Below are 20,488 nucleotides of genomic sequence, written 5' to 3' on the forward strand. Positions count from 1 at the left end.
GCAACAAAGAGAGGTACAAAGCAGGCCAAGAGCAAGAGAGACCAAGAAGATCAAGCCATGGTCAAAAATTCAAAGATTTTTAATATAAAAAAATCAAAAGTTCAACAAAGCAATCAATGCTTCTTAGCTTCAATTTTAAGCACCTCTTTGCTTATAAATGAAGTAGTATGCTTCATCAACAAAGGAGACACGAAAATATAGCAAGAGAATAGCAAAGAGATTCATAAAATTCTCAAAAAACACCAAAACTTTGTAATTTTCGTTTTATGCTTTCCAACCATTATCAATACAAACAAACACTTTCAATCATCTTCTAAAGTGGTATAGAGTAAGAATAAACTTTTAATATGGTCCCATGAGAGTCATAACTCATGCATAATGTTTTCCATGAACATACATATGTAACTTTCGTTTTATTATGCATGCTTGGTTATAATGAAAACTAACCACTTGAATGGACTCATGGCATGATATAGAGTAGATTTGAGTGATTACATGCAAGCTTTAACGTGGTTTTGAAGCTCCACCATTTTTGAGCTTCAAACATGTGAAGCTTTCGTTCTCCATGATGCAAGCTCCAAATGGCAAAACTAACAACGCTATCATGCTTAGAAGGGTCCAATTAGGTGATCTGGGTGGCCCTTGTTCTTTTTTATTTTCATTTTGTAGGTCGTTCAAAAGATTGAAGATTTGAAGGAAAAATCCGCAGGAAAATCCGCAGGTAAGTTTGCAGGAAATTCCGCAGGTACCAAGGAAGAAGATGATGAATAGTGGAGGAGACCTTTTGACCCGCACGCGTGGCAATTTCTCTCCATTCCATTCGCCAATCATCAAACATGGGTCCCACGTTGGACTTTTAAATTCTGAGTGATCCAATGATACACCTCTATCCATGTGCATCATGTGTCCTATAATCTAAGCCACTGAATTGATCTGACAACACATCCAACGCATCAAAACACACAATCATACCATAGACCCTCAAATTAATCACACAGGATCACAGCTTTATTTTATTTTCTATTTTTATTTGATTTAACTTCTAAAATTAATTTAAATAGTTTAAAAAATCAAAAAAATATAATAAAAATATTTTTAGGTTTATAAATGTAATCTATTAATTTTTGACACAAAAATATTTTATTTTTTTTAATAATTAAAATATTTTGTTTAATTAATTAGTATATATTTATATATTTGCTTTTTAATTATTTCAACCTATCAAAAAAATCAAAAAAAAATGTGTTCTTTTTATTAAATTTAGTTTATATATTATAGACTAATTTTGTACATATTTAGAATATTTTTCTTTTTAAGTTTTAATTATTTGTATAATTGTTATATAATTATATGTTAATTAGCTTAATAAATTTTCAAAACAACTTCAAAAAATCCAAAAAAAATTAGTTTTATTTTAAAATTAATTAATAAGCAATATGAACATATTTTAGACTTAACTTTTAGGTTTAAATTTTATTTCTACATTTTTCTCATTTTAATTAAATTAATTATGCATTAATTCTAATTAAAATCAACCATGCAAAAAATCAAAAAAACACTTTCCTTTATCTTATTGCAATTTAAATTCCTAGATAAAGTGTATAGGTTGTCAAAATCATGTAAATAGCGTAGTTTACATTTCTCGCACAATCGATGTAATAGCGTAGATTTACTTTCCGCATTTTACATTCCCGCACTTTAAATTTCTGTACATATAAAACTGCGTGTATGTCAAAGATAATAACTGAAGTGTTAGGTCACTAACTTCAAAGATAAAAATATCTGAATCAGAACACAATCACACTTGCACCTCTTAGGGTAATCCCTCTGTTACTCTTTTCAAAAATCAAATTCTACTGTTTCAAATAAAAATTCAAACTTTTGTTTACATCCGGTAAAAGGAGAATTTTCTAAAAGAAATAGGAAAGGACCTTATAAACTTAGGGTAGATCTCCTAATTGCTTGCTTAAATCAAAACAAACAAATGTCTCATATATCATTGTTTTTCAAAATAAAACTTTCAAAAAAGACAATACTTGGTATATATCAAAACAAGGATCATTACGAAGTTAAAACTCTTTTTTCAAAATGTCTCCCTCGGTTTTTTAGCCATACCTCTCGCGGAGAGATACGCGAACTGACTCTTTTTTGTTTCTGCTTTTGTATTTGAAAATCAGAGAGTCGCCACCGACCTTTTATTTTATCCAATTAAGGAAAGGTTTATAAAAGAAACAGAAAAAAGACCTTTAAGAAATTCTGGGTAAGGGGGTAGGTTATACAAAGGGAAGGTGTTAGCACCTTTGTATCCATGGTTATCCATGGGCTCTTTAATTTGCTTAGCTCACTTGTTTTCAATTGCTTTAAAATGCTCGTATGTGGTTTCAAATACCTTTGTAAATTGACTTTGTAATGATCCTTGTGCGGATGTATACAAAGTGTTTTTATCTTTCAAAAGGTGTTTTTGAAAAAAGAACGTTAACTTCGTAATGATCCTTGTTTGGATATATGCAAAGTATTGTCTTTTTGAAAGTTTTATTTTGAAAAACAATGATATATGAGAGATTTGTTTGTTTTGATTTGAGCAAGCAAATTAGGAGGTCTACCCTGAGTTATAAGGTCTTTATCCTATTTCCTTTAAAAATCTATCCTTTCACCGGATATAAACAAAGGTTCGATTTTGTACTTGAAATAATAGAATTTGACTTTGATTTTGAAAAGAATGAGAAAGGGATTACCCTAAGAGGTGCAAATGTGATTGTGTTTAGATTCAGATATTTTATCTTTGAAGTTAGTGATCTAACGATTCAATTTTATCTTTGGCATACACGCAGTTTATATGTGCTGGAATTTAAAATGCGGAAATGTAAAATGCAGAAAGTAAATCTACGCTATTACATCGATTGTGCAGGAAATGTAAACTACGCTATTTACATGAATTTGACAACCTATACATTTATCTAGGAATTTAAATTGCAAGAAAATAAAAGAAATGTTTTTGGATTTTTTGATGGTTGATTTTAATTAGAATTAATGCATGTTTAATTTAATTAAAATGAGAAAAAGATGGAAATAAAATTTAAACCTAAAAATTAAGTTTAAAATATGTTCAAAATGCTTATCAATTAATTTTAAAACAAAACTATTTTTTTTTTGGAATTTTTGAAATAGATTTTGAAATTATTAAGTTAAATAATACATATAATTATACAAATAATTAACACTTAAAAAGAAAATTATTCTAAATATGTACAAAATTAGCCTATAATATATAAACAATATTTAATATAAAGAACAATTTTTTTATGATTTTTGATTGGTTGAAAATAATTAAAAGATAAATATATGCATATTATCTAATTAATTATACAAAATATTTAAATTATGAAGAAAAATAAAATATTTTTATATCAAAAAATAAAATATTATTTTAGAAACTTAAAAATATTTTTTATGTATTTTTTGGATTTTTAAAACTATTTTTAATTAATTTAACAAAGAAATTAAAATAAAAAGAGAAAAATAGAAAGTAAAATAATCAGGTGTGTTATGCTGTTGGGTCCATGGTATGGACCACTTGTCTGGTGTGTTGGATGAAAAGTTGAGATGATCCAAGGGCTCAGATCGTGAGGGAACATGATATGATGGTGGGGGACATGCGCTGAATTCAAGGAGAATTCAAACTTTCTGACTGGGACCCATAAGTGCACGCGTGGAAGGGGAGACTAGTTGACCGGACAATGATAAGAAGCCACGCGAGCGGAGGGAAGAGTCAGCTTTGACTGACGAACCACGCTTGGACTCGTGGTCGTCTTCAACCTCCGTCTTCTTCATTTTTTTCACATAGATAGCGGCGGTTTTAAACCCCCTCTATTTTTACGATAAAAAACACCACTTTTTGGTAGCTTCACAAACCTGATAGAACAAACGTTAGGAAGAGTAACAAGTGACCCAGATCCCCTAATTAGGATGCTCTGAGTCCAAATATGGTATTAGTTTCACTGTTTGAGCGTTGTAGCCATGGGTTCGATGGAGTTTAAGTTTGAACATGCATGAGCACTTGTTAATGGCATGGGATGATTCTCACGTGGGAGCTAACATGTTAGGGCCCATATCTACCTTATGGGACCTCATGAACTCATTAGAATGATTAGATTACATTGATATTGATTAAATGTATGAAAACGAAAATTAATTATGTATGAAAGTGAAGAGTACTATACACGTGTTATAACTCTTATAGGACCATATTATGAGTTCATTCTTACTCTATGCCACCTTAGGAGATGATTGAAAGTGATTGTTTGTATTGATAATGATTGGAATATAGAAATTGAAAATTACAAAGTTATGGAATTTTTAGAGAATTTTGGTGAGTTTTCTTGCTATGCCTTGGCTATAATTTCGTGTGTGTCTTGTTGTTGAAGTATTCAGCTTCATTTATAGGCCAAGAGGTGCTTAGAAACTAAGCCAAGAAGCATTGATTACCTTTGTTGAATTCTTGATTTTTAAATATTAAAAACCTTTGAATTGTTGACCAAGTCTTGCTCCTCTTCACTTCTCTTGCCTTGTACTTCAATCTTCTGCAGAAAATTAAAGATTCTTTGATGACTCATGCTTAGAAACTAAGCTATGCATTATCCTTCCATTTTCCATTTTCATTTATTCTTAAAATAGGATAAAATTAAACCAAAAATGAATAAAAATGGTGTGGGCTTTGTCTTGGTCGTGGGAGGCCCATTATATCATGGTAAACATGTTTGAACTATGAAAACTTGGTCCCATTTGGAAAAAATACATTTTTGAGCAATGTTGGTTTTATGCATTTTCCCAAAATTTAGCCAACTTCAACAAGGTGTAAATCCCTCAATATTTTTCATATGAAGGAGATCTTGCACTTTTTTGAAACCTCAAAGAGTCCTATAACCAATGTCTTTGGTCTCATGTCAAAATGATTTTTGATGCTCCTTGTGTATCCTTTTGAAAAAAGTGTCTTTTTGTTGACTTTGAAAATGACCTGTAATGTCTTGGTTCATATTTTTCAAATGGTGAACCTAATGACCATGGGACCAATTGAATTTGAAAGATAATTGAATTTCCTTAAAAATGAGCTTTGGTTTGAATTTTTTGGATGAAGGATGAGAGAGTTATGACCAGTCAAAGTTCAGTTGACTTTTTAGGAGAAAACCCTAATTTTGAATCTTAGGGTTTTGTTGATTTTTGATCTTTCCTTGATGAATTATGATCATCCAATGATCAAATGATGAATCCTTTGACAAAATATGGATGTTGACAAAAAATTTCATTTTTGACTGTCTGTTGACTTTTTTGGTCAAACGGGTCGTCTGTTGACTGTTTGAGCTGCTGACGGTGCGTCTGAGTGAATTGAAGTCTGAAAATTTGTATGATGGTACTTTGAGATATATGGAGGTCCATTAAATCCATTTGAGGTCTCAAAAACTTGTTTCTCCTGAAAAAACAATAAACCCTAATTAGGGACTGTTTGTGTAGGAGACAGTTAAGCATACCTGATTTTTGTGCAGTGCTGAGTCTCTGCTAATCATGTGATATTCAGAAGACTTCTAGGACAAAAATCTTGGAATTTTGAATTGCAAAAGATTGATTTGATTGATGGTACAAAACACTGAGAATTGTACTGTCAGCAGTTTGACTGTCAACTGACTGTTCAGGTATTAATGTAGCAGTTAGAGTGAAAAATCAACAGTCAAAGTTAATTTTCTTTTTGTTGTTTTTGTTTTATGTGAAAGATGAAAGTTTATTTACATGACTTGTTAAAAAACACAGACATAATAAATAACTAATATTTACAATACGCGAGCAAAATTACCGATAATAACCCTGAAAATCATTTAATGCACAGAAAAATAAATATTTGACTGGCAGAAAACACATAAAATATTATTTGGATAATTAAGCAACAAACAGTATGACAAATAGTACAACATTTAATACTGACAGTACAAATATTACATACTATAATGAACAGTACGACGAGTAAACGGTACATTTAAGAAAATAGGAGATACGACAAACTTTAAGAATGACGATTAATAACCCATGCTACAAACAATAACATGTAGATGATTGGGAGTGTCAACATCCCAGGTCCACATTTTTCCGGGCTATGTAGACAGAAGAAAGACATGATTACCACCACAACGGTGATGACCATAAGAAAACACGTTTCTATCCGCTTCGCCATTTTTGCCGGGGGAAGAAGAGAGAATGAATATGAAGTAGAAATTTGAGAAATGATTTAGAATTTGATGTGAGATTTTATGGAAAAAATGAGAGGTATTTATAGAATGAAAAGAAGGATAGAGACGTTGGGGAATGAAGTGATTCCGTACAAAAGGAAAATTTGAGTGGAAGTAAGATTTGAAAGAAAGTGTATGATAGTGTTGGGAAAAAGAGATGTATAGAATAAAGTTAGGATTTGATTTTTGAAAAAAGAGATTTGAAGAGATTTTGAAAATAATGGAATATAGTACAAAAGTTAGTGGGAAACAAAAATTAGTAATAATTTACTTATTTACCAGTACAGTCTGAATCCCGGACTCTGTGCCTGCAAAAGATTTAATTCTGTACTGTAATATGGTGAACTGACTTTAATCGAAATGTGCGGATAGCAAGAGTCGCCACCGACTTTTATTTTATCCAATTAGGAAAGGCTAAAAGAACAGGAAAGACCTTTTGAAAAGATTTTGAGTTCGGGGGGTAAGTTATACAAAGGGAAGGTGTAAGGCACCCTTTGCATCCATGGTTATCCATGGGATCTTAATTGCTTAGCTCACTTTGTTTAAAATGTTTGATTTGTTTGAAAAGATTTTCAAAGAAGAACTTTAGCTTGTAAATAAGCATAGTCTTTTTGAATTTGATTTAAAAAAGAGGTGTAAAAAGTAATTTGAATTAGAGCAAGCAATTAGTAGCAACTACCCTAAGTTTGAAAAAGTTGTTCTTTTAGTCTTTCGGGTGAAAGGGTCTATCCATACCATAAAGGGTAGGAAGTCCTTCAATTGGATGTTAAGGGTCATCGAGTTATCATTCGCCATAAGACTGTCCCATGCCATAAAGAGGGCAGGTAGTCTAAGGGAAGGATATAATAGTCATTTTATCTATTTAGGCATCATGCGAGGAGACCTTAGCAATTGGGACAATCATCTTTTACCGGGGCAACTTCGAGGGAGTTTCAATAACTTTGAGGCAACATTGCTTTAGGTATCCTCGGAATCGAGGGACTTTGACTATTTTTAGGCAACGAAATTAAAGCAACAAGGCAACACTAATAAGGCAACAAGGCAACAGAGGGATTACCCTAAAGGTGTGTGTGTGGCACAATCAGGTGGTTAATTCAGATATATTATCTTATAATTTAGTGATCTACGTCAATTCAAGGCTTGCACTCCCTAAGATTACTAACCACAACAATTAATATTACGGGAATTAAAGGCAGAAAATAAATTCCTACGCTATTACAATAAACACTTGGGGGATGGGGGAAATTAAAACAGAAAATAAGAAATATAAATAACTAATATAATTATTTTGATCCCCGCCCTGATCTTCCTCGAACCTTGATTGACTCTGATCATCTGAGAAAATAACAGAAAATAAATAGAAGTTAGTGTAGGAGGGATTCGTGGACTGTTGAGGTAAACCCTATTTTGAACAAAAAGGCAAAATAAAATTAAAATGATATTTAGACAGAAAAAGGATTAGAAACTTAGCTTTTCGATTGATATGGCGTGTGGCTGAAAAAACTTTTGATTAACCCTGGAAATATTAAGAATGAAAAAGAAAGGTGGAAATATTAAGAATGAAAAAGAAAGGTTAGTGTATTAAAGTCCCCCAAGTTAATGGACAACATCTACCTAACAGTGATTAATGATCATGAAGGAATCAGTGTTTAATGCATAAAATAAATTTAATCAGCCCAAGAAATAATTATCAACTGAAAACTTTAATTAAATTATTATTGTAAAAAAAAATTGATATTACGGAAAAAACAAGTTTCCGAATAATATAAATGGTTATAAAATTATTATGTAATAAAAATAATTTTGTTTTAAACAAAATAAGTAAAAAAAGGAAATTATACTAAAAAGACAAGGAGTTTATGTAATAAAAAATAAAAAGAAATTGAAAAATAACTTAGCTGATCCAGTGTGGCATCTCCATGGAGGTGTATGGTGAGGCTGCGCATCTAAGGCCCTTGGATTTGGCCCAAGTGAGATAGTGTGGTTAGTGATTGAGGACGCATGGTGAGCCCTGGTGGAGGATGACGCACTAGATCTTGTGGTAAATCACCATAAAAATTAAATGGGCGCAACTGGGACTCGAACCCAGGTTTCTTTGGTTATCATTAGTATTCCCTTGGACTTTTTGACTCACCAATAAGGAAGAGAGAGACGCTGAAGACGGTTGACCGGCCTATGAAATCTCCACACGCGTGGCAACCCAGTCTTGGTCACTATTCTCTTTCTTCCTCGCAGGCATCTATGGATTTTGCTGCGGAAATCGCCGCGAGCTTTCCTGCGGATTTTGTTAGGGAAGCTATGGCCATGGCTGCAACTCTTTAAACCTGCAAGAAAATGAAACAAACAACAACAACGACCGCCCAGATACATTGATTAAGGCGTTACAAGTCCGGTGGTACCACTGGTTTGGTTTAAATCGGCCTGCAAATGGAGATTCGAAAGAGAGGAGCTCCGGAGCCCTAACAATGGCGTGTCACGTTCTACACGCTAAAGCTCTAAAACAATGATTCAGATCTTTTCTTAATTGTGCCAGGAACCCAACTACATGGTTAGTTTGAAAAAAAAACACGATAATATGCAAGACATAAATGTTAGAACATGTATAAAAGATGATGAACATGATATGCACGTTCCAAGCATTATGAGAGTTAGATACTGATTCATACTTACTCCTTGATACCTTAGGAGTGAATTAGGATGGCTAGAATGTATTGAAGCTCGCTGAGAAACAAATTGGATCGTGCCCTAGCTTATGTGAATACTTGGAAGCTTGGTTAGGGTTCTTGGCTGCAAGTTTTTCGTCCCTTTTTTCTGTTTTTTTGCTCACTGAATAATTGGGAATTTATATGCATGTAGATTAGGTCAAATCTTGTGGCAAGGAATCATATTGAATCTTTGATAGGAAATCACCATATAAACTTCCTATTTTTGTCTCAATTTGATACCAATCCTTCCCATATCTGTTTGCACGAAATTAAATCCAATATTTGGTCTATAATGTGATTGGAACTGATTGGAAATCCTAACCAAATCAAATATCTTCATTCCTTTCCATTATTTTGATTTAAAACATATACTTAATGAATAAAAATTCAATAAAAATTAAATATTCATCAAATATTCGTGGACTTGGATTTGGAACTTCTTTATGACTTAAGGGACAAGGTTGGATCATAAAAAGTTGGGCCTCTTTGCAAAGAAATTCATTTTGAGGCCTTTTCTTTCACATTTTTCCTTTTTAAATTGCCCGACTTTGAAAAGGTCTATCTCCCTCAATTTTTAAGATATGGAGGAGTTCTAGGACTTTTTAGAAACCTTAAAGAGTCCTCTAACCAATGTCTTTGGTCTCATGTCAAAATAATTTTCCATGCTCCTTGTGTGTCCTTTTAAAAAAAATGACTTTTTGTTGAATTTTGAAAAGGACCTATAATGTTTTGGTCCATATCTCTCAAATGAAGAATTTTTAGCCTTGGCATGTGAGAGACAAAGTTGTACAGAATTCAATTTCCTTCAAATTGATCTTTGGATGGAAAATTTCTTATGTTCCCTGTGGGAGTTATGGCCGGTCAAAGTTTAGTTGACTTTTTCCTTAAAACCCTAATTTAAAAACTCAGGTTCTTGATGATTCTGGAGCTTTTCTTGATGAATCATGATCAATCCTTGATCAAATGATGAATGATACTCCATAATGAGGATGTTGACCAAAAATCAGAAGTTTTGACTGTGGTTTGTCCATAGTTTGACTTTTAGGTCAACTAGTCGATTATTGATCGTTTGAGCAGTTGACTGAGTAATCTTTTGAATCAAGGATTGAAACTTGGCCTGAGGATACTATGAGGCATATGAGAGACCGTGAAGTCCACTTGAGGTATCAGAAGTTGATTTTTATTTGAAAGAAGCAAAACCCAAGTTTTGGTCTTCATTGTTTAGGAGGAGAGTGAACATGCTTGCAATTGGATATCATATGAGCCTGAGGAGAGTGCCTGAGCCAAGATATCTAAAAATGTGATGGGCAAATTTTGGGGTATGACATGTACCAACTGCGTTAGTAATATTTATCTGTAAATAAATATCAAATAAATAGCGTGTGTGAAGTAATAAACAGTAACTGGCGTTTGCGTATGAATAAATTCAACAGCGAGCCAAAATACTGTATAAGAAAAATTCTAAAAACTAAGTATTTCATATGTCAGGATATTTATGAAATAAAAATCCGTGATTATATGAAACTCCTAATTTTTATATTGGAGTTTTCTTGAAAAAAGATGCGGGCAAATTTTGGGGTATAACAGTCGCCCCTATTCAATCTTCTTAAACCTGAAGAGATTGTCTGAAATCTGAAGGTGGAAGATGATTGAATATTTTAGATGCCCTGAAAATTTGCACTTACCTTGATCGGAAGAGATGTTGGAAGTTGTCTTTGAATGTTGTCTGAGAAATGTTGTTGGCAGATTGAAACATTACCTGAGATGGGCTTTCAGATGCCATCTGGCAATTGTGTTTGATGGTTTGCTCACCATAATGAATCCATTGATTATATCTTGATGAAGGATTTGAAAACCCGCTGCGTTGACTGTTTCGGAACCGTCCAAGGTTACCGCTTTAAGTCTAGGAGGATGATCGTTACGGAACTGTCTAAAGTTTTTCCGCTTTAGATTTTGAAAGTTGATCATCGTGGAACCGTCTGAGGTATCAGCTTTAGATCTTCGATGGTAGATCGTTCTGGAACCGTCTGAGGTATCAGCTTTAGATCTTCGATGGTAGATCGTTCTGGAACCGTCTGAGGTATCAGCTTTAGATCTTCGATGGTAGATCGTTCTGGAACCGCCTGAGGTATCAGCTTTAGATCTTCGATGGTAGATCGTTCTGGAACCGTCTGAGGTATCAGCTTTAGATCTTCGATGGTAGATCGTTCTGGAACCTTCTGAGGTATCGACTTTGATCTGTGTTACTTGTTTTTTGAGTTGATAAGTGATTTTGAAAGAGAGATCTCTTAAGAGGATTGCTTATCTGGATAGAGTTCAAGGGAACACTACATGTGATTGAGAATATCTTTGCTGAAGACATCCGTCTGCCTGAAAAAATCAAGTTAGTGATATGCAATGTTTATGATGTATGTAATGCATGTGTCGAGATTCTCAAACTAAAGGAGAAATATGTTTGTCATGTTGTGTATGAATATGTGTATGAATATGATGTATGGTGTATGATGTATGATTTTGAGCATATCAAGCTTCTAGTTGGGAGAATAAATCCCTGCTAGTCATCTGGACATGAAGGCATTGTGATCGTTGATGATTTTTGCCGTCTTGTTTGAGTACCCTCGGCTGGGAACCTTCTTTGAGAACCATGGTACTCTGTTGAAGGATCTTCGACTACCGCTCGGGGATGAAATATAATTGGAAAGTTCTGATTTTGATGCCCTTTTAAAGTGGGAATGAGGAAGATGCATAATCCTCCGATGCACTATCTGACCAAGTCCTGGTGTGGAGATCACACCTTCTGGGGATAGTAATCTGGAACAGCCTTGCTGGGGAATAAGATTTCTCGAATCACTTTGCTTGGAGAGAAAAATCTTATCGAGGAATTTGCTGAGAAATGTATTTCTCTTGGGATTTTTCTTCTGATGCCGGTTTCGGGATGATGTCCAAATGATTGGGACATTTCCTGAATGTTATTCCTGTTTTTCCTGGTAAACATCAATCATATTCAAATGCACATGTTCATTCAAAATTATCATTGGGACGTTTACGTATTCAAAACAAAAAAGTGAAAATGTTGATTTTGAGCCTAAGCTGCATTGATTTTTTGAAAAAGAGCCATGATAGGCTGATTAGTACAAGGAGACAACAATCCTAGTAGTAGGAAATTGTCATAAAGCTTTAAAAAGTGTTTATAAAGAGAAATAGCTATGTGAAAACAATCCAGTCAAGTTTCAATTCTGCTATTGCCAATCTGTCTTCGAGCATCTCATCCCTCACTTGTTGGAAGAAAGTAATTGGACTGATCGGTATCTTTGATGTGTTGAACCTTGAAGGTGATAAGGCAGCTAAACGGAACATAGTTGTACGCTTTATTCCCTAACTTTTGCCTAGGCTGCCTTTTCAGGTTTTCAGCCTACCGGGATAGTGTTATTTTAGTCTCTAATTTTTTCCTGGATCGCCCTTTCGGGTTTTCAATCCACCGAGACGCTCATTTTTTTGCCTAAGTTGCCCTTTCAGGTTTTCAACTTAGCGAGCTTTTCTTTAAGCAAAGTACTTTTTGACTATGTCCGCATTCACAGGGTGTGGGAAATCCTCGCCATCCATGGTGGTAAGCAACATGGCACCGCCGGAGAATATTTTCTTGATTACAAATGGTCCCTCATAAGTGGGAGTCCACTTGCCCCTAGGGTCACCTTGTGGTAAGATGATGCGTTTGACAACCAAGCTACCAGTTTGGTATGCCTGACTTTTGACTTTTTTGTTGAAGGCTTTAATCATACGCTTTTGGTACAATTGACCATGACAAATAGCTGCGAGCCTTCTGTGGTGTCGTTTTCTTTACCTCCCCGTTTCACTTGGGAGGACGGCACGCTAAACCCTTCACGCGAAATTTGGAAGGAGAATGCGCCCGTGGTGGGATGAATTTTGTTTCAGTTCTTCCTACGATATCACACGAACTTTCTTATTGGTCCTACGAGTAGGAAAGGGAAAAAAAGATCTCAACTAAACCCTAGGAGTTTGCTAAGTGTGGGGATTTCACCTAGACTAGAAATTCTGGAGTCCGGGGGGTCGGTTATACATAGGGAAGTGTTTAAACACCCTACATATCTGTAGTACTCTACAGGAACCTTCTCTGTGTCATTGTGATTGTGTTTGCTGCTAATGATTGGGAAAGTTTCTCCTTTGTGTTAGGAGAGAGAATTGAATTGATTAAAGAAAGACAGACAGATAGACAGACTGACTATTTTTGGTATTTTATTAGCTCGCTGAGATTCCTTGTGAACCTCATGCCTACATATCCCTAGTGGAAGTCAGAGCTTAATGTAGTTCGGGGAACTAACTAGGGAAATTACTTGTTTTTGGTGCCTTGCTTGAAGCTCAAGGTTGAAGCTTGGAATTAAATCTCTGTTTACAGTAAAGAGACATGAAATCATCTTTACAGAGAGGTATTTGTACTATTCTACCACAAACATTTAAAAGTGACAGAAAAGCTAAAAAAAATGATGTTTCATTAAGAGGGGAGTCTACTTGGTTGATCAAGTATGACAGCCATCGTGCCTCTAAAATGAAAGAAAGATGCTCATCCAAATTAGGGAAAGTGTACAAGTCTGGGGATGTGCCAGAGCATGTCTTTCAGAGTCCTAAATGGGAGACTTTGAATGAAATTGAAATTGAAATGTTTGTTTGTTTGAATGTGGTAGAGTAGTAAAAATATCTCTCTATAGAGATAAGCTATGTCTATTTACTATATGAAAGATTTGACTTTAGCTGGCTTGAATGAGGCCCAAGCTTGAGGCTTTTTGATTGATTTTATTGACTTATTGAAATGATAACTCCACTGGGGAGTATTTAAACTAAGGAGTTTTTTGGTGTTATGTACGAAGCCCAGAATTGAGGCTGACTCTTCTTAGGGAAACTCTATTTGGGGAGATTATCTCCTAAGAGAATGAATCTTTGATTTTTTGAAAGACTGATTTTGGAGGCTAACCCTTTCCAGGGGTTTTGACTCAGCTGGAGAAATTGTCTGTTAAAAGACTGACTTTATCATGTTTTTTGGAGGCTGACCCTTTCCAGGGGTCGTGACTCTTTTTGATTAATTGACTTTGGAGGCTAACCCTTTCAAGGGGTTGTGACTCTTTTTGATTAATGGCAGAAAGATTATCTAGTGGAGACTTCTTGTTTAAAGCCCAAGATGAAGGCTGACTCATGCTGAGGATAAGCAAATATGGATCCTAGACTCTGCTAAGGAAGATTGATGAAGATAAGGGTGACAGAGACTGTCCATGTCTCTCATTCCAAAAGGTGTACTCAATGCAAAATTGAGACAAACTTGGCTTGTTAAAAGTCTTGTTTAAATTGGAAGAAAACTCACCAGGGTAGGCTAAAAGGTGACTAAAGACCTGTTCCTATGTTTATAAGAAACCTGATGGGTCCTTGTATACAAGCTCAAGAGGAAGCTGGAAATGCTTTTAAGAAGCCTGTGGGTCCTTGTACAAAGCCCAAGAGGAGGCTAATCGAGGGTCCTTGTTATAGCACAAGAGAAAGCTATGTAGTTTTGAACTTATTTTGGCTCTAAGCAAATGGGTAAGAGGTTTCACCGGGAATAATTCCTCTTTGGGTGGATGTGTCCTATATTTTTGGATTCTAAGGTTTTTGCCAAGATGTTTCACCGGGAATAATTCATCTTGGGGGTTTGAACTACAGATCTCTAATTAGGAAAGAGCCTTCACCGGGAAGACATTCTCAATCCTAGGTCATATTCCTATAATATATATATATATATAGTTTAACTGTCCTAAGGTTTATACTCAAACGTAGTTCTAAACTAATATATATGCACAATTTATATTTGACAGTAATTTAAATAAAGACTGTAAATTGAAAGCTTGTAAAGCCTAACCTGGATGGAGTGGAGGCCTTTGAAGAAGTATGTACAAAGCCTCAACAGTAATTTTGTTGTTTTGTTGATAATAGTTGAATATTTATATGATAAACAGTTAAGGGTTTTTGAAAACAGAAGAAGTGAAGATGGACAAAGGTCACATAGGTATCTGAAGAGTTTCACCGGGAATAATGCCCTTCAAATACCAGAAGAATGTTTTGAAAACAGAAAGAAGATTTTGAAAATACAGTTTTGAAAACAAGCTAAGAAGAGAAGGTGTTTGGGACTTACACTGTATTAGAGGCCCAGTACTTTATAGTACTGGTGTAAAATTAGTTTTGAAAATGATTTGAAATAATATAAGGTTTTGTTGTTTGAAAACCTTAATTATTCGATTTATTCGGAGATTGAAAACAGTTTTGAAAATTGACAGAAAGTCAACTTAATCAAGGTAAGGAAAAAAGATCTATGCCTAAATAAGACCTAAATAATTAGGGTTTTATCATAAACTTTATTCACAAAAATAATTAGGTTAAAACAAAATGAATATATGCATTTAAAGTATTTAAGAAAACACTTAAAACATACTATTTTAAACCTAATAAAAATATATGAAATAAATAATATTTTTATGATTTTTTTGATTATTCATAAAATAGATATATTAAATGACAAGTGTGTGAAAAATGAAGTGAAAATAAATTAATTTGATAGGTTAAATAATTGGTTGAAGTTGTGAAGAAATCAAATGGAAAAAAGTGGTAAAAAATAGGGTTTTGTCACCAACCAGGTTTGAACCCACGCCCTTTATGTTACCAGCCCAAAACAACACCACTGAGCCAACGCGCGCTTAGTGACAATGACACACACCCATTTGGTTATGTTTCAAAACAAGTGGTAAATCATTGAAAAATAAAAGAATCAAAAAGTCTGGGGCGAGGGGGATTCGAACCCCAGACTTGAGGCATGAGGAGACTAAGGGCGTATGTGAGGCCACTAGGGCAAGCGATGAATTCGTTTGTAAAACGCATACTACTCAAAATAAAATAAACCCTGCCCTTGGATTTAAATTTTGCGCGCCACAGCCATGGTCGTCTTCTTCCTCAAGCTCTCAAATTCTAAAATTTCTAACTCTCTGGTTTCTCAACTAAATGACATGATGTAAACATCAATTTTGCTCTAAATTTCCTCACGAACTCAGATATGTAACTAACATTTATTTATATTAGCTATAACTACCTAATTTCTCAGAGAACTCTAAGAACACATGAACCCTAAATTTGAAATTAAATGACAAACAAGATGAATAAATGAATGATGATAGAGGGTTTTCAATCCTCTGATGATGCTGAACAAGATAGAATCGAGCTATATCATAAAGAGTGCTTAAATTAAAGAGGTGGAGTTCAGAAACTTACCTCTGAAAATGGAGGTCGTGAGGATGATAGAGAGCAACTGGGCTTGTATGAATGATCCCAAAAGCTTCCTTGGGACTCAGTGATGCTAACTGAATGCTTGTTGTAACCTCAATCTTTCTGAATTGTTCTATGGACCTCCCTCGATTTGAGCTTCAAGTGAACATGGAGAGTGATGATTCTTGAGTTACAGATGAGCTGCAGCCATCTGAACAGCTTCACTACCTCCTATGGAACGTGCCTGGATGCTTGGCTCGATTGGAAACCTTCTGAATTGCACTATGGACCTTCAACTGCAACAGCTTCAAAGTGAGAGCAACAATGGTGTTCCTCCACTTACAGAAATGATCCAGGTGCTTGGATCACCTCAAATGACCTCCCTTGAGATGTTAGAATGCTTACTTTCCAAAGATAAGCTCTGGTTTGAAGAAAACGATTCTTCTTGCCAAAGAACTTTGAAAAACAATAAGCATGAGAAGAGAAAGAGAAAGCAAGGAATATGGTTGCTTTGGTGTGTTTTTCTACTGAAGTATGCCCTCCTATTTATAGGCAAATGAATGCAGATCAATTGGCTGTGGTGAGCTTGCTTAATGAAAGAAGTTTGGTTTCTTAGCCAAGAAGAAATTTTGAAAAGATCCTAAATGCAATGATGCATTTTCGGGCTAGCTTCCCATATCCATTGATTCTATCTGATCTTGGGGAACATTTCAGATGCAAAGTGAGCTCTAATTGGTTGGTGAGAAGATTCCTTGGGTGATTCATCAATTTGCCATAAATTCACAAATGTAATCATTACATAATCACATGTTCTTGTTTTAGGAATCTTCTTCAATTATCATGGCATGGTAAAAATGAATGCATGGTATGTTTTCAGATGTGTTATGGGTCGTGTAGCATCCTTATTTGAGGTCATGTGCACAAAATTTCAAAGTTCCAAAATGGTGCATGACCTATAATTTCACTTCATGAGGCCAACTTTGAACAAGCATAACTCTTAGCTCAAAATGAATTTGGAGAAGGTTGAACACAATTTGGAAAGCCCTAAACATCTACTTCAAATCATTAGTTTGGAGTTTCTTCAGAATCCTTTGGCAAATTTGTGAAAAATGAGGCCAAAGTTGGAAGAAAACTAGGTTAAAACACTTAGAAAAATTTCTAAGTGTTTATGACCTAAAACTCCAAAATTTCCAAAACTCTTAAATGATTGATCTTTTGAAAAAAGTTCCTTTGTAAGATGTTGTTTTATTTTGCAAGATCTACAACTTTCATGTTGGAAGTTTTTTGAGTTGTGTAGGTGAAATTTTGAGTTCCCACAGTGCCCTCAAAAACCCTAATTCCCGACTTTTTGCTCCTTGGTGAATCTCTTTGAATTTCTTTGGTCAAATGACTTTAATATCCATATATTGATGATATTGATCTTTGAAAGTCATGGTTTGACCAAAAATCTTAAAAGTCAAAGGTGAACCCATATAGTTGACTTTTTCCTGATAAAGTGAAAATTTGGACTTTTGTTTAGAATCAAGATCTTCTCCTCAAATGAATGATGTAAATGGATTATATTGAGGTAGTAGAGGTTCTTGAATCATGTCTTGATTTTTAGATCCATGCCCTGATTAAAAGTCAACCATCCTGGTGAATTAGGTCAAAAACCCTAATTGTCGACCATATGAAAATAATGACTGTAGACTTTGAATTGAGGTGTGATGTCCAGTGGATCTTGTCATATGAGCTATTTGAAGATGATTGATGTCTTTGAATGATCCCCTGGGGCTTTTTAGGGTTTCCCAAAGGTGATCCCTGATTTTAGTCCTTGATAGGCTAAAAAACCCTAGTCTGGTGACCTGAGTAAACCTGTACTCAGATGACTGGGTGTCTAATCAATCATAGGTGAAATAATGAAGCTCTTGAGTCTTATGATTGTATTAGAGACTAATCCTTCTATTGATTGATCCTTTGCCTGAGTTTTCTTGTTTTTGAGCATCCTCAATTAAATGCCAGATGAAGAAGTGACTGCTCGGAGTACTTGCTTTGACCTGATGAAAATCCTAAAGATATGTCATCTCAGGGGGGTCAAAAATTAGGGTATGACAGATGCCCCTATTTAAGTTTCTTTTATCTGGAGGGAGAGAGATTGAGATCTCGATCTCTCCTGCGTAAAAGAGACTTAAATATCAAAGAATGCCCGAATTTTGGGCGCTCCTTAGATGATAAAATCTTTGCATGATTTGATCCCGTTGTCGCACTTGGCGGGGGATGAGGAGACAAACTCCTGCACAAATACTTGATGTGGATTCTGGTGAATGGATGGCAATGTAGGATGCGCAATCCATCTTCTTTAACTAAGTGTTGATACTTAGAAAAAGGTAAACAACCTCCTCTCGTTCCGGATGCCCAAATCTCGAAACTGGTCTCAGTTGCGTTTGGACAATATCTCAGATAAAGAGAAAATCTCCAAAGGTTTGTTTCCTCATCAAACTTCTTACCAGCGCTTGGAGGTAAGATGCCATTTGACGGCTGTAAAGAAACTTCAAAGGTTTGTTTCCTCGTCAAACTTCTTATCAGCGCTTGGAGATAAGATGCCATTTGACGGCTGTAAAGAAACTTCAAAGGTTTGTTTCCTCGTCAAACTTCTTATCAGCGCTTGGAGATAAGATGCCATTTGACGGCTGTAAAGAAACTTCAAAGGTTTGTTTCCTCGTCAAACTTCTTACCAGCGCTTGGAGGTAAGATGCCATTTGACGGTTGTAAAGAAACTTCACCATCTTCCCTTTTGACTTGACGTCTTTGAAAGAATGTCATATGGCCTCATGATCTTTTGAGGGGCTAATGACTTTGTTTGAAGGCGGACGAACTGTTTTCGGGGTGAAAACTGCCATTCGTCAACTGATGCCTGGGGAATCAACGAACTGTTTTCCTAAGAGGAAAACTGCCATTCATCGACTCTGTGGGGAGTTAAACATCCCAGAAACAGACAAACTGTTCGAAGAAACTGCCATTTGTCGATCTCTTGAGTATTTAACAGACAAACTGTCTTTTCTTGGGAAAAGACTGCCATTTGCCAATTGCTAGGGGAGCAAACTGTCTTCTACTGGGAGAGACTGCCATTTGTCGACCCTGTCATGAAAGAAAGTGAGAAAACTGTCTTCTGCTGAAAGAGACTGCCATTTGCTGACTTTGTTATGATAGAAAGTGAGCAAACTGTCTTCTGCTGAAAGAGACTGCCATTTGCTGACTCTGTTATGATAAAAAGTGAGCAAACTGTCTTCTGCTGAAAGAGACTGCCATTTGCTGACTCTGTTATGATAGAAAGTGAGCAAACTGTCTTCTGCTGAAAGAGACTGCCATTTGCTGACTTTGTTGGGGAATCTGAACTATCTTCTGGACGAAGACTATCATTCGCTGACTCCGTTGGGGAATCATTTGTCGATCTGCTGGGAGATTCTGAATTTTTCTTTGACAAGAAGTGGCACCTCTTGACCCTGCTGGGGAAATACCAAACCTGTAGGGAATTCCAAAATGTGAAGCAGACTATCTTATCTGAAGAAGACTGTCGAATGTCGCTCTGCAGGAGATTCTCGGCTGAGGAATTCCAAAAGTGTACAAACTATCTCTTTGAGGGAGACTACCATCTGTTGACTTGCTTGGTGAGATCCTTGTGTATGAACTGTTGTTTCGAAGGAAAAAGTTTCTCCGGAACTTGCAGGGGAAACTTGAGTTCATGCCTCAATGACTTAGGCATTCACAGGATCAAAGCCTGATTCGGCTATGCAATTATGACGTAATGTATGCATGAATATTATGACAATGATAAAATGTAAAGTGAATGTGAATAGAATTTTCGCGGATGGAAAATCCTAAGATACGACTTGAATTCTTGTTGATCAGAAGATGTCCTCTTCTTGTAGTTCGAACTCTGTTGGGAATACCTGGTTATCAGTTGTCCGCTGTCCGAAATGAGTAATATGAATTGAAGTGAAGATCCGTCATCGGGAGATGTTCGCAAAGCGACCTCATGGGGAAAACTTGATTCCCGGAATCTCAACCGTTCTCGGAGCAACTGTTTGCATTCTTCCTATTGTTTGTAAACCTTAGAAAGAAATTTCACCTTTATTTTTGCAAGTAAATTCATTTTTATTTTATGAAAACATTTGTTTCAAGAAATTGACTGTTTAAACTTAAAATGCATTCCAAGAAACTGAATAAGACTAGATT

This window comes from Vicia villosa, linkage group LG7, assembly GCF_029867415.1.
Source record: "Vicia villosa cultivar HV-30 ecotype Madison, WI linkage group LG7, Vvil1.0, whole genome shotgun sequence".
In the NCBI taxonomy this organism is placed as follows: domain Eukaryota; kingdom Viridiplantae; phylum Streptophyta; class Magnoliopsida; order Fabales; family Fabaceae; genus Vicia; species Vicia villosa.